Genomic DNA, 22968 nt, shown 5'->3' on the forward strand with positions numbered 1-22968 from the left:
ATCCCGAGGTAGTCGGTCCACTGCTGCCACATATCATTGTGAACACTTTTTGATGGGTTGTCAGAGTGATATTATGTTCTGGGAGTTGTGTCCTCTGGAAAAAATGATGACTCTGAAGGAAAATGTGTCCAAATAAAAGCCCTTTAAAGGGGTGTTGGCCCTTGAACATTTTACATGTTGGTATTGTGCACGCTTTAACTCTTTGCAGCTTGGAGTATGATTATATATTCTGTCATATTTCAGGCCTGCTTATAGAACAAAATGACTAGATTTGGGCTGGTTTCTGAAGTTAGTGAGGGTGGTCTCTCCTGATGCACCTGCCTTTGGAAAAAGCCAGAAACGGTTCTAATGGTCACCAAACCACGTCTTTGTTGATATATAGTGAGGTGACAGAACTTGGGGGAGGTAATCAGATGTTTTCCTTTTGGAGGAAAGACTTTAAAAAGATTAGTGAGTCAGTAAGTCATTCTTAATGTTACATAAATGTTAAGTTTCTGACCTGTAGACTTAACATATTGCCAGACAGAGTCATAATTCCATCAGGTGACTGGTGTGATTTGCACTTGATTTGCTTCAGGACCTTGTTTGTGTGTGTTTACATGTGGCACGAGCACAGGAAGAGCGAGCGCTAAACCCTGCAGGCCACAGAGGATGCTGGCTAACTCAACCCATCTGTGGTGTATGCCAGGTGTACACCATGCTAATCAGAAACTTGTTGACTTCCAGTCAGAACACATTTGAGTTAAATCTCACAGTGAAAGTTTTAAACGAGCAGCGAGTGTAATGGGGTGTTGCTGTGGTATTTAGCTCAAAAGCATTTGATGGGAAGAGCTCCAACATGCAGGAGTCTGTAAGAATCCAAGTCAAACTGGACCTCACAGAAGCTGTTGATTTTTGTGGCAGAGATGCATAAACAGGCTGTTGCAAGATGTTTTGGGCTTCGGCTTCACCGCTGACCAGCACTGTCTCTGTTGTCTCTCATCAGCTTAACTGCATAGTGGACTGATGTGGGTTTTACTCCCCATAAAGCTGTATGTCAAGCAAAGCGGTTTGTTCACCGCACTCACACGCCAGCCAAACTTCAAAGTCATCGCAGCTTTATGGAAACTGTAGGTTTTATAGTGGAAATACTTCATTATTATGTACTGAGGTCAAAACTCTGTAGTACCAAGCAGCTAAATGGAACTATTTGGTCTGAGTAACAAAAAAACAAAACAAAAGACCCCTACAGGTTAGCCAGTTACTAGGTTTTGCTGTGTGATGTACAGTAGTCAGCCAGGAGCCCACCCGTCAACCTGTATTTTACTCCTTTCATCTCTGAACAGCCCAAGGTGGTGGAACAGTTCTCGGCATGTTTCCCCACTACAGACTGTAGGGCTCTTGTATTTACCTCTGTGTCCTGTCCTTCCTTCTGTACCAGTGCTAGAAGCTTCCTTCTTCTGCCTCATCTGCCACAGCCTTAAGCACCTTTCTGAGCCCGAAGCCAGGGATTCCTAGGTACTTTAGGAAATGCGGAGTTAATGGTCTCCTGAAGCCTTTCAGCTGACTTCCATATGATGGATGATTTCCCTTACTGTCCTTCGGTACATTTGCAAGCTTTATGTGCGACTCCTTCTTCACTCGGGCAGTCTCCTTTCCCTCCTCACACAGAATAGTCCGTGATCGCTGTCTTAGCAGAGGTGAATCTGAGGATGATGTCTAGCTGGAAAAGTTGTACTTTCCTATGGGAACTGTTCTTAATGATCCAGAGCTCTCCTTTCTCATCCTGCACTGGTTCCTACAGTGTTAGAGTCACGTGGCGGGCCCTGTTTGCGATTCAGAGACCTTTGTAGCTGTTGTGGAGCTGCTTATCTCGCCATCTGTAAGAGCCCTGTGACACTGATGCTTCGAAATGGTAAAAAAGATGCTGCGGCCATAGGTTCTGGTGATCACTGACATGGCTGGCTTCTTCTGAATGTTGCCATTATATTAACCTGACTGATCTGACCATGACACCTAAAGCACAAAAATAATAATAATAATTTCTTCTGAAACAGTCCATCCTCTGATCTGCTGACTTAGCCTTTGGGGACAGTGCTTTTGGGTTTCCAGTACAGTCAGCACATATCCAGGCCAGGACTTCCTGTTGCGTCTGGAGATTAGTACGAGTGCAGATAAATTTTGAAGAGCAAATAAAAGCTAAATCACTATTAGACAGTAGTTGATGTGAGATTCCATTTCTGCAGATGCAATCCCTTTTTTACTGTCCACATGGATGATTTACCTGCATGCAATCAAAGCAGGCCCCAATATGATTGGCCAACACTGCTACAACAGAATAAACCAGAAAGCTCCAGGTACCAGAAATCTTATCCTTTGCCTGAAAATTCCGCATATTCACCTTCATAAAGATATCTTCAAATTAATTTGGATGTATTACACTATGGCAGATTATAGGACTCTTATTTTTTTATTGTAAATTTGAGTTACTATGTGTTCATACCAACTGCTTATAGTGTAACAGAATTAAGGCTTAAACACTCTGAAATGACTACAGGGCTAAAGTCACTGTGCATAACTAACTACTGATGTCCAGATGAAGAGCTAAGAGCAGATTACATACATTTTGTTAATGCCTTGAGCAGCTAATATGTGTAAAACATATATGGATGCAAACACGCGCAATCACTGTTGCTGTCGGAGACGCCGCAGGTCAAAATGTAAGTAATGTGCTCAGTCAAACAGCACTGACCTCTTTTAGTACAACAGCGCGTTGCTTCCATTCTAATGTGTGGCTCTGAATAATTTACATTACAAGCCAAAGGGTTAATCAGACTGATGGTGTGTCTGCACATTGCTACAGTACATTGTGCGTAAGCCGTGCCACGCTGGGTTATGTAAAAGTGGCTCTCAGGCATAATTTCTCTTGATGAGGTGACTATTATTTATGAAGTATTTGTATTTTTGTCCTCTGTTGAAATGTCAAGAGTGTCTCATTTATTTTGTGGTATACCCCTTGGTGCAATGGTTGAGTCAGAGATGGGGAAATGCAGCGGTCAGATCAGTTAGCTGTGCGTTGACAGATCGCCTGTTTGATTTTGATTAAGTGAAATGAGATTCATTTATGGTGTTCATAAAATTGGATTGTTTTACTTCCTTATCAGTTAATGAATTTGTTTATGTAATCCTCAGATGCTGACTTTATTTGCATTAGTAATATTTAAAGAATTTGTTTGAGTTTTGGGCTTAATTACTATTTCTTTACTTTTTGCTGAGAATCAGTCGAAACTGAACCTGCTGTAGCGTCTTGTGGGGTTTAGGCTGAGATGTTTTGGCGCTTTGAATGCTGGCAAGATGCACAAAGCTGTCAGAGGTGTCAAAAAAGGCATTTTTTTCTCTGAGCAAGCAAGAAAAACAGATGGTTGGGGGAAAAGAAAGGATGTGGGCAGAGATTTGGGCGGGACAAGGAAATAAGATAGGCACTGGAGAGCTTTGGACACACTGGTTCTGTTTTTAGGAAGACATGAAGTTTATTTTTGTAAAAGGAAGATTCGACTCTGTGCTTTGTTGTTCTTTATTTCACTGTGACACTCGACTTGATGTGTCAAATATGAAACCCTGTGTTGCATCAGTTGTTTCTTCATGTCATATTTTGACATTAGCAGGGCAGCTTTGATCACCTCTTTAATTCAAAGGGTGGAAAGGTTTATGCTGCTGCACGTAGCTTAAAATAATTTATTAACCAGGGTGGATTTGCTGACCGCGTATACCCACCTTCACACGGACTCAGCAACTAACATTTAAAGCCATCTGCGATGGTCCGCTGAGCAGCTCCACAGGAGAGACAAGATGCTAATTCCCCAAAGATACCTTTGCAGCAGCATTTGGAGTATTTGAGAGTGAGTCATTCACTCCCCCCTCACACACTTCCCTTGTATGTGACTTTCATCCTAATCCCTGACTTCAGCTTTAAAAGTGAAGGCTTTTTGGCAGCAAACAGCCTCAAAAAACCGTCGGCTGTCACACCATCTGCATAATGATGCTGAAGCGCGCTGAAGTTTGCTGCAGTCATCTATCACCTACATAGCATTATCCACTATGTCACTTTGACCTGCTTCCACCCAGTGGTAACTCTTACAGATGCTTCTGAATCGTGGGTAGTAAATGTCACACGGAGGTCAATGAGAGAGGTTATGTAATTAAAAGACGTTTCCCAACTTCCATTGTTCCTCATCAATGATCGAAGCTGGAGGCTGCTTCACAGCTCGCTCACTGACGCTGTTGGGAAAGGGTTGCACGGGTGGGGTGTTTTCCGTAGTTGGATTATGTAATGGAGTGTGAGTGCAATGGAATAAAATAAACAACCAATCTTAAGCATGAATGGCGTTTATGTGTTGGTGCTGTAAGATAGCGGTGTCGTGGAGTTATTGGTGGTTTCTGGAATTCCAATCAGTCCACGTGGCTAATAAGCATAAGACACACGTGGCATTTATGTCAATCCAGAGTATGCTCGTAAACTGTAGACTTCACGGTAAAGCATCCCCCCAGTTAGCTACTGTGTTGACAACCAAAGCAGTTTTCGTACCAGTCTGCAAACATGTTTATTTCTGCTGTCAAGTCGGGGATTTGAACTCGGGTCTCTGTGGGGATTGATTTGCTTCGAGAAGCTGCAGTTTCTGGCACTTAATCTTTGGCTTCATTTTTCAGCCCCAGAGGTTGCAATTTGGTCTGAAGTGAGAATGCAAATGTTTTTAAAATGACTAGTGAACCCGCTGATGAATTAATATTATATTATTACACTTTTCTTGTGCATGGCAGCGACTCTCTCTTCTCTAACTGAAAGGAAGAAACAGATCACTGAGCACCGATTTGAGCGTCTTGCCCTCTGGTAAATGTGATGTTAAAATACAAGTGAACTTTTTCTCAGTGTGGAATCGGGGTTAATTGGACTGTGTTCAAAGTTTGGATTAGCGTACAGAAGGCTTCATTAACAGCAGTTGGCACTTGAAAAGCCTTTGTTTGTTTCACAAATTAAGCCGTATGATATGTAAAACGCATTTAGGAATCAGCAACCTGCCGATGTCGTTCGTGATTCGTTAACGTTAAATTGCATACCAGTTCCTGTCTTTGGTTTATCTCGAGTAACATCTGCCTCTGTTTCTGGCTGCTCATGTGGAAAGTACAGCTGTAATCACTAAGAGTGCAGAGTCTATGCAAGGAAGAGAGAAAAAACACTGAATCAGGAGCCGTGTTTGTTGGAGACCTAGCTGCACATCTTTGCTTCTGCTAGTGGGGAGAAGGGGTCATTTCAAGTTATCACCCTCCATTTCTCTGAGATTTCACTTTCTTAAAGCATTGTTTCATTTCAGACATTCTCACAGTTCAAGAGCCAGCAGCGTTCTCCGTGCTGTCACATCTTTTTTTCCTCTTCTGCTCATGATAGTTAGCGGAGGAGGCAAGGCAGAATCCCCAGAGCAGATAGTAGCAGGAGCTGAATATTCTTAAACTCAAATTGATGCATTTGCTGCTGCTAAATTAGCGGTAGCATACACTCGCCCCCTGAGAGACTAGGCGGCACGATGGCTAGTGTAGCCTCTGCTCCTCCTCTGTTGTGATACTCGGTCATAAGACACAAGAGGGAGGAAACACAAGGTGACTCACAGCTTATGTAACAAATCTTACACTGTGTTAACAAAAAGAAACCAAAGCTGTTATACACACACTTCGTAGATTCTCCAGTTTGATATGCAGTGTTTGTTTTTTCTTACTGCGCATTTTACTGTATTTGTATTGCACGAAACCAAGGATGGAGTGTACATGGTGGGTAATATTAGTCAATGCAATGCGACGGTGACCCAGACATTACTCATGTATTGACGTTTTGGGATCACTAAATTCTGCCGAGGCCATTCATTTGTAACAGTCAGCTTTACTTAGGATAAATCAATACGGGGTCCTGAGGACCAGATAGAAGTTAGACGTGTTTTTGTAAATATGGAGAGCACGAGGAGTATTTGATTCAGGGTGTATTGAATAGGCATGACATAGAATGGCGTGGTGTTTGATTTCGTTATAGAGAAGAATGTATTTCACTGACCTTCAGGGACTTGAGCGTCAACCCAATATTTCACGAGGCGTGTGAAATGGAGAATTAAATATGTAAGACCATATTTTTTGTTGATCGCTTGTTTTCTCCTAGATAGAAAGTTCTGCAGTTTGTGGGGTGGAAAAGCTCCTGATCCAAAGCTTAACACATTATCCATCAAATACGGTGAAGGAAATGTTACAGCATGGTCATGCACGGCTTTGCAGCGGAACCGGGACACCACATGTTTATTGATGATGTGACTGGTGATTGGAGCAGCGGGATGAATACTAAAGTGTACACGGATTGAAGATGGGTGTTACAGTTACAGCGAACTCTCTCGACTCAAAACCTTTTTGTTGATAATTTTACTGGTCTAATTTATTCTGTATTTTAACTTGTTTATGTGCTGTTTTAATGGCATTTAATATTATTTAATGTGACCACTGGTCTGTGTCAGGCCCTTCGTAAATACAGGGAGTGCAGAATTATTAGGCAAATGAGTATTTTGTCCACATCATCCTCTTCGTGCATGTTGTCTTACTCCAAGCTGTATAGGCTCGAAAGCCTACTACCAATTAAGCATATTAGGTGATGTGCATCTCTGTAATGAGAAGGGGTGTGGTCTAATGACATCAACACCCTATAGCAGGTGTGCATAATTATTAGGCAACATCCTTTCCTTTGGCAAAATGGGTCAAAAGAAGGACTTGACAGGCTCAGAAAAGTCAAAAATAGTGAGATATCTTGCAGAGGGATGCAGCAGTCTCAAAATTGCAAAGCTTCTGAAGCGTGATCATCGAACAATCAAGCGTTTCATTCAAAATAGTCAACAGGGTCGCAAGAAGCGTGTGGAAAAACCAAGGCGCCAAATAACTGCCCATGAACTGAGAAAAGTCAAGCGTGCAGCTGCCAAGATGCCACTTGCCACCAGTTTGGCCATATTTCAGAGCTGCAACATCACTGGAGTGCCCAAAAGCACAAGGTGTGCAATACTCAGACACATGGCCAAGGTAAGAAAGGCTGAAAGACGACCACCACCGAACAAGACACACAAGCTGAAACGTCAAGACTGGGCCAAGAAATATCTCAAGACTGGTTTTTCTAAGGTTTTATGGACTGATGACATGAGAGTGAGTCTTGATGGGCCAGATGGATGGGCCCGTGGCTGGATTGGTAAAGGGCAGAGAGCTCCAGTCCGACTCAGATGCCAGCAAGGTGGAGGTGGAGTACTGGTTTGGGCTGGTATCATCAAAGATGAGCTTGTGGGGCCTTTTCGGGTTGAGGATGGAGTCAAGCTCAACTCCCAGTCCTACTGCCAGTTTCTGGAAGACACCTTCTTCAAGCAGTGGTACAGGAAGAAGTCTGCATCCTTCAAGAAAAACATGATTTTCATGCAGGACAATGCTCCATCACATGCGTCCAAGTACTCCACAGCGTGGCTGGCAAGAAAGGGTATAAAAGAGGAAAAACTAATGACATGGCCACCTTGTTCACCTGATCTGAACCCCATTGAGAAACTGTGGTCCATCATCAAATGTGAGATTTACAAGGAGGGAAAACAGTACACCTCTCTGAACAGTGTCTGGGAGGCTGTGGTTGCTGCTGCACGCAATGTTGATGGTGAACAGATCAAAACACTGACAGAATCCATGGATGGCAGGCTTTTGAGTGTCCTTGCAAAGAAAGGTGGCTATATTGGTCGCTGATTTGTTTTTGTTTTGTTTTTGAATGTCAGAAATGTCTATTTGTGAATGTGGAGATGTTATATTGGTTTCACTGGTAAAAATAAAGAATTGAAATGGGTATATATTTGTTTTTTGTTAAGTTGCCTAATAATTATGCACAGTAATAGTCACCTGCACACACAGATATCCCCCTAAAATAGCTAAAACTAAAACTAAAAACTACTTCCAAAAACATTCAGCTTTGATATTAATGAGTTTTTTGGGTTCATTGAGAACATGGTTGTTGTTCAATAATAAAATTATTCCTCAAAAATACAACTTGCCTAATAATTCTGCACTCCCTGTAAACGTTACTTACGAGGCTGTAGTCTCTGCACAGATTCATCCAAATGCTACAAAACTGAGGAGTTTCTCAAGGGAGAATCTTCAGTGACCAAATCATTCACCTGATCTCAACCCAACAGAGCAGGCTTTTCAGTTACTGAAGACAAAAAGTGAAAGCACAAAAACCCACAAAAACACCCACAAACAAGCAGCAACTGAAGGCGGCAGTAAAGGCCTGGCAGAGCATCTCAGGGGAGGAAACACAGCATTTGATGATTTCCATGGGTTTTAAACCTCAGGCAGTCATTGTCTGCAAAGGATTTTCATCCGAGTATATAAAAGTAGTTTGTCCCATTACTTTTGAGCTTCTGAAAACGAGGGCGTGTATAAAAAATGCTGCAGTTCCTAAACAGCTAATGCTATGCTTTTGTTCTAGCTCTTGAACTAAGGAAGTCTGTGGTGGTGCACAGAACCTAGGAGGAGGAAACTGAGTGTAATTTGGAGGAAGATGGCTCCTTGAGGAAGCTCAGAGAGATTTAATGCATCCTGGCGACTGTGTTGAATACAGATATGAGTATGACACACATAGACTGAGTTGCACGTATGCCCAGCAGATACCACGTGGTCCACAATAAAGACCCAGCTAGTCTTTTTTAAATGCACAGCTAATAGTTCATGTTTCATTGTGTAACTGGTTTGTTGGGTGTTATTGATTTGACAATAAGTAAACATGGGTTTGCTGGTGACGGCAAATATATTTTATTCCATCAGGTCAGAGAAATTTGGGGATACCGGAACAAACTAATAATTGGTGTGTCCCGTCAGCCTCTGAGCAGCTGCTGTCTGGTCCTGCACATGCACATGGTGTTAGTCTGCAAACAGTGTGCAGTGAAAGTTGTTTAGCCTGATGTGCAGATTGTCACTAGTAGCTAACTTAGGCTGCTCCTTCTTCTTCCATCGCTTGTGCGATATTTCAAACTGATCTGCTGTCAAAAAATGCAAAAATGATGGCTGTCTTGTTTTAAAGACACATTAAAAACACGAAGTCGGTGACGAACATTTTGATGTACCTGCGACTGCTTCATTATTTGACTATAATGAATGCTCATAATGTGAAGCTCCAGCTACAAAGAAATGCTGGTTTGCATTTGTAACCGGTAATTTTGACTATAGAGTTCACAATTATTCAAATTTATATACTATGTAATAGGGCTGCACGATTTTGCATAAAATGAGAATCACGATTTTTTGGCCCAGAATTGAGATCACGATTCTCTCACGATTTTCTTTTCCAGTATAAATATTTATTGCACTTATTAACTGCACATCAACTTCGTAACAGTTGAGACTGAACATAAAAACAATAAATAAACATAAAAACAACAAATGTCTCACGTTTTGTCGTTGCCGCAAATGTTGTACTGCTTGAAATTCCGTCTCCACCGTTGCTCGACACTGCGTGTACAGAGCAGGTAGTGCAACAATAGAAAAATAGTTGCGGGACGGCACTGTGTAGCGTTTGTCTAGGGTGTTGATCATTTTCCTAAATCCCTCGTTTTGCACAGTGTTGATGGAGCCATATCTTTGGTCAGGTGATAAGTGATAGCCTCCGTAATTTCTTTGTGCCTGCGGGAGTTCGACGTGTATAGGGAAGCGCTGTATAAGGTTCCCGTTATTGATGTTTGGGTGGTTGACCGGGACGGATTTTCTCCTGTCACTTTCTCGTCATCCCTGATGTCTTCTCTGTTGTTTTTTTAGCAGCCAGCTTCTGTATCACGTGGTATAAGGCTCCGCCCTTGTCATCTGTTGAGCAGGAAGAGTGAGCGCTTGTTTTCATGCAGATTACGTCCCGGATCAAAATGCGGTACAATCGTCGTCGTCTTCTTTTTTTTTTCTCTTTTTTTTTTTTTAAATCGTTGTCATTTGGAAATGAGATCGCACATAAGTATGAATCGAGATTGCGATTTTCTAACGATTAATCGTGCAGCCCTACTATGTAAAGTATAAATGATATTGCAGTGATTTCATAAAGTGGATTATGGGTTAACAGCCACAGTGTTACTCTTAACACACACATTTAATGGAACTTGTGTGAGAGCATTATTCCTCATGCACTTTTCCTGGTGTCAGCGTTAAATGTGTTACTGACTCTTAAACTTTGTGGCATTTGCTCTTTTCGCTCTTTGTCACTGTTGAAGGACAGGTTTGCAGGGAAGTGTGAGACGAGTAACTTTAATTCATTTAGAAGCCTGCCATTCACTTTCAGTCCATGCTAACCTTTCTAGTGTCAACTCTGCCTGTTGTTTTCGGGACACCTCTCTGTCTCTAACAGTTACTAATGCGATTGGACAACGGCTCAGCATCTGCTCCCTGTTTACAAGTCTCCTCGGATGTGTTGCGTGTTTCTTGCCACTGTTTGTTCGTTGCTGCTGTGCTGTGTCTCGCTGCTGGTCAGAGTCGAGCGAGCCGCCTGGGGCGGGGTCAGGGATGGTGGCCGGGCAGTTTCTTCACATGCCGTGGTGATCCGTGACTGTGCTGGATGCCGGGAGAGATTCTTGACCTTGATTTGTTTCATTTCTGCTCCGGCATGATTTTCCAGCATCTCTTCAGAAGAAGTCACGTCAGCTCTCTTTAAGAAGTAATACACTCTGTGCGTGACACTATAGTCCATAACACGACGATGACAAATGGGCTGTTTGTTTTAACTGGACACAACATCACCGTAATATCTCAGTATTTTTAATAGCTATTTAGATATGTGTGAGACTGATGCAGCAGAAATGTGTCCAGGACCTTTACATGTCACACATTTTATTAATAATCTTCTTTTTTCTCCTTCAGGTTCGGCGTGTGGTAAATAGCTGCTGTCCCTCAGAGTTCTCTGCACAACGGTGAGTTCAGCAAAAGAAGCTTTTTAGTGCTTTGCTGTAGAAATGTACCACTACGCTCTCGTCATCTATTGTGGAGACAATCTAGTCAACAAAAAGAAAAAAAATATGTTTGGAACATGCGAGACACGTTCGGTATTATATATAAGGTGACATCTGCTGACTACAGGACTCATTCAAAGCTGGAGTCCCTCCAGTGATGGTGGCCAAATGAGGGGTAACATTACCTGTCAGTGAGAAATGAAGCGGCTTCGTTTTCGGTACGAGACAGAGTTCATAAACAGCGGTGTCAGTTATATCGGCGCATGATGCCAGCACACATCACTCCTGGTATTCAGCTTTACAACACAGTGGATATTCGCAGTTTCTCTTCCCCTTTTCATGTCTTTTTTTCCCATTCGGTGTATCTGCTCCAGTGTTTCTATTTTTAGAATTGCTCAAGTACCGGGGGATCCTGCACTCTTCCCCCTTTCCTTTGCTACATCTCCTCCATTTACCCCCATTTCAGCTGAATGTCACAAGCCCTGCTCCTCTGCGTCAGGTTGATTCATTGTAAGCCGTGCAAATATGTGTATATGTTGCAGCTGTGCAGTAAAAACAAATTTTAAAAAGTCATCAGCGTCGTTGACTGTTGGGGTCTTTAGGCGACCAAGACGACACCGACTCATGTCAGTGGTCGATGTTTAGCTGTTGTTGTTTTTTTCCTCATCATTCAAAGAACTTGGCTTCGATTTTTAAGTGTTATTTTATATTTTTTTTATAACGACTATTATTGATTTATTCATTTTTGTTACAATAAAAACAAGTGAACACACTTATTGGTTTACTTTTGCAATAAAACGCCCCTGCTGGTCATTAGAAAGCATGCAGGCACTTATTTGATATATTTTATATGTTATATACAGCACAGTCTGGATTTTGATTTCACTTAGTACCTGGAGGTTTGGATATCTTGGCCTCTGCTGTCCCAGTTTTGATCAGTATAAGCCTCTTGCTGGTGCCTATTTTATGGTTGAGCACGTCTTTAAAGCAAGATATCTTAAGTTGAATAGATACGTTATCTCTGAGAGCCAGGGATCGCTCCGACCTGGGCTGTGCTATTGACAAGAGGAGACATTTACCGTCCTCCTTGTGCGCCTCCTAAATAGTCTTCATTTTCATGCTGGGTGCCCGGCGAGGAGGAACTGTCAGGAAGCGAAGAGGGCCATCTTGAAAAGACTCTGATCGCCGCGTTTCACAACATGAGGCCTTCCCCCGCGGGGCTCAGGTGAAGGCACCCTGCAGAGAACTTCCTAAGGACTGTTTCATTTATCCCAGGGTGAAGGTGGTGGCGTAAAAAAGTATAGAAAATCATGAAGCATCATGGCCAGCTATGTCTGGCTTCGTCATCTGCTGCTCCCGCTGAGCAGACACTCCTAAACCGCAAACATCTACCTCACGGCTCGACAAGCATTCGCATCTGAATCGACCCCAAACGCACACACACGAATACAGACACACAATGCACATTTGGCGACACAAGCACATATTTGTTTGCTTACATCTTCTAATTAAAAAACAGCCCCTTTCCATACAGACATGCAAGCCAGACCTGCTGTTAATTTCCATTATTTGTAATGCTAAATTTCCAGCCAATGCCTTATTCTCTGTGTGTGTGTGTGTGTGTGTGTGTGTGTGTGTGTGTGTGTGTGTGTGTGTGTGTGTATGTCTGTGTGTGTGTGTGTGTGTGTGTGTGTGTGTGTGTGTGTGTGTGTGTGTGTGTGTGTAACATTCTCGTAGTTTCTGTGATTGGAAACACAGCCAGCAGTATTGTGCCTCACCGCCATTATAGTAATGAATATTTAGTGCGGTGTTGGCGAGATAGCTGACACTGACCCAGCTACGATGTGATGCGATGCTGCTGGGTGAAAAAGCATTTGACAGCATTTCTGTATTTTTTTTAGTATTTTTCAGCGAGCAGGCGATGTGCACAGTGACCAAAGCACCAGATTTAAGAAGAGAAGGTAGCTCAGCTGTAGACTTTGTGCTGGTGCTGCCGAGGTTACTCCTTCAGATGATTGAATCTTTATGACCAAAAGAACTAGGCTAGACATATTTCATAGGTGTCATAAGTACACCGTTTTTATACATGTGTAAGCAATGCAGCAGCGCACATTTGGAGGGCTACACGACCCATGTATCAGGGAGGGAATTGGGAACAGGCCAGTAAGTCACTTTGAATCTAAAAATAGGAAAATTGTTTCTGTTTATTCAGATTTGACTGACTCCAATTACGAGTATGATTCTTCACCACATCTGCCGGCTGCAGTGTAAGCGATCCAAACTCCAGTTTGTTTTCCCGAAACCAACATCCACCTGCTCGTCTCACGTCACATGGCATCTTTGTGTCAATATCTCTCTGTGCAACTTCCTCTGTCACCTCATATATTTCTGTCCAGCGTGTTTCTGACCAGTCTGACGCTGACCAGATGCAGAAGATTAGATGACCACATGTTTTAGTTACAGGAACCCTGTAACAAGCCGAAAGCAGATGTGGTCTCCGTTGCTCAGGAAACAGATCAAACTTTTCCTGAGGAATCGAAGCAAAGTTCGATGTTTCCACAATAAATCTTTTTTAATATGTAAAAAGTCAAATATTTTAAATATTTTGCTAGAAAAATGAGAAAACGCGCAGCTGTTTATTGAAACATTTGCAAACAGGCCTGTTTTTGTTTTTGTTTGGCAAAAACTGTTTGTAAAATTCTAACGAGCTTGAAAGTCAATATTTGATATGAACGCCTTTATTCTTTAGCACAGTCTGAGTCTTTCTCTCATTTCTTTAAGCATGTTCAGGAAGAGTCCTGCAGCCTCTGTGAAGGACAGTCAGAGCTCTCCTCTGCATGTTTCTGCCTTTTGTTCTGTTCTCTGGTCACACACTGCTTCAGTAGGGCTGAGGTCCGGGCTCTGGGGAGGCCAGTCCATGACTGATGGTGTCCCACTCTGTGTTTTTCCATCCGGGTGTCCTTTTACTGCATTTGGGATCATTGTCGTGCTGAAAAGTGAATCTGCTGCCAAACCCTTTGTAGATTCTGACGGTACTTCTCTGTGTTTATATTTTCATCCGTCTTGATCTCCAGCACCTCAGGCTGAAATGCTGCCCCAAACCGTGTCAGAGTTTTCACCGTACTTTACAGATGGCTGCATGTGTTCACTGTAATATCTCTCTTCTGTATTCTTCTTTTCATATTCACACACTTCAGCCTTTTCTCCCTGCTTGACAGCCATCCTTCTACTGAGACCTTTTCTGATCAGGTTTCGGTGAACAGCAGATGGATCAGCTGAAGGAACAGGTGCAACTCTCAGGTCCTTACTGGATGTTTTCCTTTTTCTTAAGGACATGACTTTCAAATACTGTTCATCTGCTGCTTTTATCCTCCACTCATCCAGTTTCATCAACATTTTTTAGGACACTGCGAACCTGCTGGGAAGTGTCAAATTTTCAGCTAATAGCTCTTTGGGAATCACTTTGCTGCCTCTTAAACGGCTTTATCTTTGGTATTTTGCATGCATTCAGTGAAATAAATCAAAATGAATTTCTCAAGCTCACGTTGGGAAAAAAAAAATCTGTTTCTTTGGAAGCAAAACGTAAAGAAATGAGGGGAGGCTCAAGATGCTTGCACAGTACTGTACTTTGGGCCGATGTCTTTACTCGTAGCAGCTTGTCAAGTGTGTCTACCTAAAAAATCAAATCCAGAGAAACACAAGGAACAAGTTATTCAGTCAAAGTGAAAGCCTGGCTGGAACAGTATTAGTTTTATTGGTAGAGAGGAGACGTGATTGTGTAAAATTGGCTTCTGCCTCAAAGTTCCTTCCATCATCTGTCCTCTAATCTCAGATTCTCATCCTCATAAATCATTTCCCTCTGATGTTGCTCTTGGAAAGCAGCTGATTAGGATGCTTTGCTGATGAGCACAGTGTGCTGTGTGAAAATCAACATCAGCATTGTAAAGTATCATAAAATAAACATCGCCTTATTTCTTAATAGAATTATGTTCCAGTGTTTTGGCTCGTCTCACTTCAGATGCCTCATATGTTGTGTGTGATCCAGCAGCCAGAGCGGTTCAGAGCACCGGATTGCTTTGATTAACGCGTCTTTATATGTGAAGAACGCATCTGGAGCTGCTTTTTTTCACACTTATTACCGACACCCTGTTAAGCTGCTTGTCGTTTTCTTTTTTTCCAGCATGTAACTGGTTATTGAACTTGTCTGCCCGTCCATCCTCGCCTTTGACCACACCGACGGCGAAGCGTCCGGTATCAAAGCCCGCATTTTTTTGGAAGCTGGAAAGCAGTGACCAGATGTGAAAACAGTGCAGTCATTCAGACAAATCTGCAATAAGCAGCTGCTGTCGCTGATAGTGTAGATTCAATCCTGCAGACTCAGTCTGCTTAGTGTTTTAATGACATCTGTTTTAAACCGCACAAATTGCCAGACAGAGCGTTAGACCATGATTGAACTTTTTATCGCTACAATGGCGGGATTGTGTTTACATAGCTTCACTTTAACAGCAGCTCTGTATACCTCTTGGATAAATTATTAGGTAGGTATTATTATTTGGTTCTGACATATTGTAAATATAGTCACTGTAGGTATGACTCTACACTTGTGGCATGTAATAGAACCCCTTGGATAATATACAGGTGTATCAGAAAGAATCATCTGATTTCAAAGTGCTTTAATTCTGCAGCCATTCACTGTTTAAACTTTACTTCAGACATTTATGCCATTCATGTCTGAATAGGGCTTCCTGTCATATTAAAGTTCGTCACGTGATGTCATGTTTTAAGCACTCTGCTCAAAAGTTATTTGCCATATTGGAGATATGATACAACCACCAGAAAATGTGCATTTCCTGACTGGCTGCAGGGGTTCCTGGAGGTTGCTGGCTGTTGCTAAAGGGTTGCAAAAAAGTTTCTGCACCAAACGTCTCAGATTGATTGTTTTGGTTATTAACATTTTGCCACATTTGCCTGTAATTAGCTTGTAGTTAGCAAGTATTTATAACTGCTAAATGAGCAGTAACTAAACTTTAGAAAGTGTCATGTATAAAGGAATTGTAGAAGGTTCACCTTCAGAGGAAAACTTGTGCCTCAGCGCTGCACCAACATGTTTGAAAAAGCATCATTTTTACCCTGAACACAAAGAGAATCTGCTTCCTGTTCATGTTGCACTTTTTACAGTTTCACAACTCCTCAGAGAGTCGCTGGATCATGTTTGTGGACACGTCTATAAACTACAACCGCACCAGTATGCTAGTGACCAAATCCCAGAAGGTCGATTGTGTTCATCTGGACGTTGTTTTCAGAGGGAGAAATGTTTCGTCATTCATCCAAGTGACTAAAGCGATCACAAGGTTTTTGCCAACTGTTTGGGTAATACACATTTTTTCCGGTGGTTGCCAGATGGTCGCAGCGCAGCCTGTGTGACTGCTGCCTTATTCATTTGATCTTACATTGTCACCATGATTGTCATGCATTCAAAATGGCAGACGAATCAGTGTCACGAGATACTGTAAGTGCTCACATGTCTGTGGGAAAGCGGTGCTCTGTCAGTCAACTATTTCAGGTCATACTGATCAAGTCCGTTTCATGGATTTTGGCTAACGACTTGTGATTGACCAGTTGTTAGCCGGCTAGTGTGCAGATTCACAGTAAGATCCACTCGTCACTCTTACAATCACATCACAAAACACCAAGACAGCTAAAGGGCTCATATGGAAGCTTCAACATGGAAACTAATGGGTGTTAGCTGCATCCACCTTTTAGATTTCCTGTAGTAGAATCTCTTCACAACAATAATCCTGCTTGTTCATGACGAACTTGAACTGGTCTTATTCTATAACCCAGTGCATGTGAGTGCAGAAACCACAGGACAGTTTGTGTTGCAGGTTTTAGTGAATTTCATTAATGAAATGATGAAAATCCCAAACCCCAAAAAACAAATGAGTAATTAAACAAATTTAATATTTTATCTTAAATTGTTGTGCAAATGATGCATCCTCAGTGTCATATAACCATATGGATTGCTTCTTTGTGCCAGCTGTATATTGAGCTTCTTTATTCATTTGCACATACATCCACAAATTGACTTGCTGAAGACAACACCAGCTTGGCAAGCATCACACATTAGTGTACCTCGGATCAGCCCATTTGATCAGACAGACAATTTACACAATAATTACCGACAGACTCGCAGATAAAACCGTACAGTGTTACTAATGGAAGCGCCCCCACAGGAATAAAAATCCATCACCCATGTCTGCGTTGGTTATCTGTCATTCTAAGCATAATTCTCAGATCATTTCAAATGGAAAAACCCTCCTCGGATGTCTGTGCACAGATCTGCAGAGACACATGTTTGGAAATAGCGCACAGAAATCCAAATGTGATCACAGAACACGAGCAAACACACTCACCACGAGCACAGACTACACAGCTGACAGACTCGGGACTATCGCATTACGTTTGCAGAGATAAAACAAAGGGTGGTGGTCAGCACTTCACCTTCAAACTGACATCTAATTGATGTAAAATATGAAAGCGAAGATTATTTTCACGACCAGCCTCGTGTTTGGCTCTGTTGTGACACTGCGAGATGGATTATAAACAGTCCGCGACAAAACATAATCAGAAACACATCACTTAACACACAAACAGCCATCTTTGTGTTTTTGAGAACATCTGCTGCAGTTTTTGGGGGATTTCAGTATCAGCTTGGTAGCTAACGTTAGACTGAAATATGAACTGAAATCTGCAAGTTATGCTACGTCTCCTTTTTTAATCAAACATTTTGATTACTTGTTAAGGAAAACAAAAAGTCAGGTTGACAGTGAACAGTTAAAACAAAAAAATACACAAATTCACACCTCCTTGGCAGAGGTTTGCGCTCTTAAAGGTGCTTGTTGTTGTCGCTGCTGTGCTGTGGGTGGCCAACTATTGTTCTTACTTTGTGTTTCATTCCTGAAAAGATGCATTCTTAAATTAATGAGGCTCATTTAGGTGCCACAGTGGCCCCGAGCCGACATGCTAATGCTTGCCCCGCTAATCAGCCGCCACACCGAGTCGAATCGGCGTGGTGGCTTATCAGATCAGATTGTTTTGGTCTTAACCAGTTTTCACTCAGTCCTGCTGCTGCTGTTATTACTGAATTTCTCCAGCATGTCCGGCAGGACAGAGAGCCTGTTGTGTGGTCCTCCTCACCTTGATCAGATTACACATCAGAATTAGCATAATTACAGCTGTCAGGGATTTAATTGGCGAGCTATAATTACTGCAGGTTTAAAGAGACTGTGTTTAAAGAGATGCACGTATATATGTATATTCTTGTATTTATTTGTGGATGTGTGGATTTACTTAAACCTAAAAATTAACACTGGATTGTGGATATCATGGTTGTCTCATACACAATAAAGGCAGTGAGTCTCTTAATTTAATGTAGCTGTCATTGATTAAAAATATCTGTTGTCACAGTGCTGCTGCTTTTTTGTTTGCCTCTGGTAAAACCTGTTTTAATATTAAAAAAGGCTATAAAATGCTCGTGTGCAGGAAAAACCCTGTACTCGACTCATTATCCCTGAAGTCCCCGGAGGATCAGTATGTGAGTTCAAACACTAATGAACATCAGAAGAAACATCGGTGCAGGAAAAAAGCAGGGAAGCCCAGCCTTAAGACATCAAAATGGAAATTATGAACAACTTTCTGTTGTTTGATATGTTTGAGATTGACACGGACACCTTTTCTAAGTCTCTGCTTTATTGTTGGTTTTCTGACGGACGTTTCAACTACCCGACTGGTTTTGAAAGGCGTTTTAACCATAATCAGCATAAGACATACAGATAGCCTGGGATACCTAGCTGCAGGATGACAGTCATGCACTTGGTGAATATAAATTCTGCCTGAGTTGCACTTCATAAAGTGTCTTGCAACCAGATTCAGAGATTGCTTAAACAGCGTACCCCCCCCCCCCCCCCCCCCCCCTCTGCCTCACTGAGGGTGCAGTCAGTACAAACCAGATGGATTGTATGAAGCTGCTCTAAGGGTAGCAGAGGTAGGGGAGAAGCGGAGCGATAAGAGATGGAGCTGCGGGGTTTCAAATATTAATAGAGACGGAGTGTACACCAGACATTGTGCATGCATGAGCTGTTTTTGTACACTCCAGGTTTTCAACAAGCTACGCACTCCCTACCACCGCATAGTAAACCCATCAGTCTGTAAACAGTGGTAGCCAGGAATCATGGAAGCGTAGATAAATGGACACGAGGTCTGAGATAGATAACGATGATGACATACTTACAGTCAACCCTGCTATATCACCGACGTCCTGTAGTGACGGCACAAGAGCTGTATGTCTACATCTTGTAAGCTATCTAAACAATAATATTATCGTTGTAGCCTTTATCATATCAAAAACCTACCAACTGAAGGAGAAAAAGTGTTATTTTTGCCAACATTACAACTGCGATTATGTCTGTATATTAAACTGCAAGTCTTTTAGGATTTAAAATCGCAGATTTGCATCGCTCTGATATAACTGGTATCAGATAACATAATGCAGTTGCTTGTTTGTGAAGTCCTCCCACGGTTCTGCTTAAAATCTACAGAGGGTGAGAAGAATAGGCAGGAAACAGCCAACTTTTCTTTTTTTTGTTATTTGCCAGATGAGAGAAATAACACTCACCCACAGCTGAGTAAATTTACTGACCATTTTCTGTGTAACCCATGAAACACATAGCTGCTGGCTTTAACGCTGCGGCTCTGTTCTATAGCTTTTCAAGACACTGTTGAATATTTAAGTCAGAGATAAGAGTTGTGGCTCTTGGGATTTTAAAATAGCACTTAAACAAGATGTTTTATGTGGGAATACACAAGTTCTGTTGTTTGCATTTAAATCATATTCGCTAAAAACTTAAAACACTTCTGATATCACATAAATAAACTGCTCACAACTTATCCACAAACCAAGCTTCTCCACCCACAGACTCTTTGACGGGGACAGATCCCCAATAGCACCACTGTCACATCTGGACCTGAAACAGTAGCCATCATTTAACTGTAACCTGCACACAGAGACGAATCATTAAGCCACAAACTGACTTCTGAAATGTCACACAGCTAAAAATATCTCAGGATTTGCTGACATTTTGCTAATTTTAGACACCGACAAAGTGTAGTGAAGCTAATGATTTTAGCTTTTACAAATCTGCGTAGTCTGAAATCTTGATTTTTGTTTTCAGGTTTAAAAATATTAAAAATATAAGAGAAAATAAATCATTTTATTCAGATTTAGCCAACTAAGATTTATCCTGGCAGAGAAAGCCCCATCCTTACACCACAGCAGATTGCTCTCAGTGGGTGATGTTGACACCATGCCTCAAACCACATGATTCACTGTCCCTTACTGTCATTCTCTCCTTTTCTCACACAGGCAACAAAGCGTACTTCAGCAATGCTAGTGTTTGAAAATAGATTTCCCATGCAGTGAAGTTATTTGTTGATGTTCTTTCTTTTTTTTTTAATCAACTAGCTTAAATGCCAGGTCGTGACATTTCAATTTGTGAAACATTTACAGTGTCTTTGTTGGAAAAACTTTGAAAAGAGTGAATGTCAAAGTTGTAACACCTTGAAATGGGGCGTATTTTTGTTCTGATAAAACAAATGCAGTCGAGTCAGCTCAAATACTGAATAATCACAAACTGCATGCTTTGATTAAAAACAAGCACGTGTATAAATTACAGGTCAAAAGGTGCTTCAGATAGAGTAACTTGCAAAGATTCATTTGGTGCATGTGTGTGTGAGCGTGTATTCATATCTTTGTGGGGACACAAATTTGAAGTTTACTATACTTGTGGGGCCCAACAGCCCTTATGGGGACCAAAATCCTGGTTCACACAAGTTTGAAGGCATTTTTGAGACTCAAAATGTGGTTTTAGTGACAGAGTTACAGTTGGGTTATGGTTAGGTTTAGGGTCACGGTCAGGGTTAGGCATTCATTTTCATGGTTAGGGTTTGGGTAAAAGGCTAGGGAACGCGTTATGTCAATTAGACGTCCCCACAAGATATGAATACCCAACATGTGTGTGTGTGTGTGTTTCATTATCTCCATTGAGTGAATAACATTTGTGATCTGTAGTGATGTTGTTTTCTCCCTGCGGCACTCGGCCCTTTCAACATGACTGCGTCATGGCGAGTTGGCTGTCACATTTTTCTGGAATGATCTCCATTATATAAGAACTGAAATAAGAGGAATAGCTATGCCAAACTGACATACTGCTAAACACACGTGGAGTTGCTGTCGCACACACTCACGTTTTCAAATGCTCCAGTCGGTCGCCTTACATTGTGGTCAGCACCATACTGGTGGACAAGTCGGTTACCAGCATGTCAAAAAATTATTATTTTACTTTATTTTGAGATTAATGTTAATAGAAATATTTAAACTAGTTAGCTTAGCGGTCACGGTTTATTTTATAATAAAATGGTTGCGCTATAATATTTATTTTACAGAGCGTGGATGTGGAGGTGATGTCACCCAGTGCTTGTGGTGTTCAAACATTTGTGTTTTGGCTGCCACGATGTAGTTCTCCCGAGTATGACACTCGACTCGACTTATTTTGTAATCCTGGCTGTAAAATTAAAAAATCATTGTCATATTTTAGGATCCATCTGAATTTTCTCTACAGCTCTAGATGACGTCACCTTATATGGATGAAACCTGGAGCGCTAATTTATCAGTGATAACCTGTTAGCTTGGGTGGCAGACTGCATAATAAACGTTGACTAATTAGTGCTAAGCAGCACAGAAAGAAAACACAAGAAAACTGAAGCACAAACTTTGTAAAAGTGATTGTTTAAACACTGCACATCGCTGTGACGCCTGTCAGGATGAGTCTGAAGGTTTTCACTTTATTTTTTGTCATTTTGTCAAAAACCTCTATGTGCTCTGACTGAGGAAGCAGCAAAGCAGCGTTGGTTATGCAGGTGAAGCATGTAGATCGCTAACCAGAAGCTCCATGTCCAGTTCGTGTGTTTGTGTTACCATTTCTGGAGGGCTCATCAGAAATTAAATGTGCTGTACTGCAAAGGCTGTAACAACATTCTTTCATTTTCTGCTGTTAGCCACTCGCACACTGCACTGACTGGTTTAACTATTCCTGTGAGGACACTGGTTCCTCAGATGCAGGAAGTTTGTTTTGTGTTTGTTCATGTAGTCAGCAACAGAACGTTTGGCCTGCTTTGCTAGTAGATATTTTAGAGTTTGGTGAAGCAGCTTTAGTAATGAAATAACGGTGGACTGTGATCTGATGTCTGCATCTGGATTTAGTTGAGGCAGCTGGTTCCACTGGTGCGTCAATCTGTTACATAGTGATGCAGATACATAACAAAGGAAACCTCAGCAACCAACACATTTTCTGTGATTAAGAATAACTGTGTTTGGCACTGATGTCGCCTTTGTAAAGGTACGAAGGCGACATCGACGCTGTACGACGCTGACCGTGAGGGAAAAACCTAAAAAGCGTCTTTGAAGATTTCATCAGAGCTGAATGGCATTTATCACTTTGACTGGAGAACACAGCGCTTCTTTTGACATTGCAACCTTGCTTGTGTAACGCATCAAGCTGTTCAGCCATTCTGCCATAGCAAGGTTTCTTCAAGCCTGTGAAGTTTGCTGATAAAATTAGCACAGCAAATTAGCAATGATGAGTCACTCATTATCATCCTGGTGTATGTTGGCAGGAGGTGGGTTGTTGTGGGCTGCTACGCCTGTGCAGGTCTTCTATTTACAGGAAAGCAAATGCTCCAAACAAATATAATATATGTGGGAAAAAATCAATTTGTTTTCATGATAAGCAGAAGGTTTGCGGTCATAATTATTTTCACAGCTTTCAACATCTAGATTTGCTGCCTACAGCTGACTAAAGCCCGTTGCGCTGTTCTGGTTTGCCCGTGGTGTTTTGCCGAGAGGAGT

General features: G+C 41.8%; 1 protein-coding gene across 1 annotated transcript in view; it reads left to right on the forward strand.

The window, feature by feature from the left end:
- The window catches only part of adarb1b (adenosine deaminase RNA specific B1b), a 124868-nt gene that overhangs the window by 35547 nt on the left and 66353 nt on the right, over nt 1–22968 (forward strand). The window contains exon 2 of the mRNA XM_080903862.1: nt 10918–10967. The gene's annotated coding sequence lies outside the window, so the exon portion shown is untranslated. The remainder of the gene's footprint in view (nt 1–10917; nt 10968–22968) is intronic.

This window comes from Rhamphochromis sp. 'chilingali', assembly GCF_963969265.1.
Source record: "Rhamphochromis sp. 'chilingali' genome assembly, chromosome: 14".
Classification (NCBI taxonomy): domain Eukaryota; kingdom Metazoa; phylum Chordata; class Actinopteri; order Cichliformes; family Cichlidae; genus Rhamphochromis; species Rhamphochromis sp. 'chilingali'.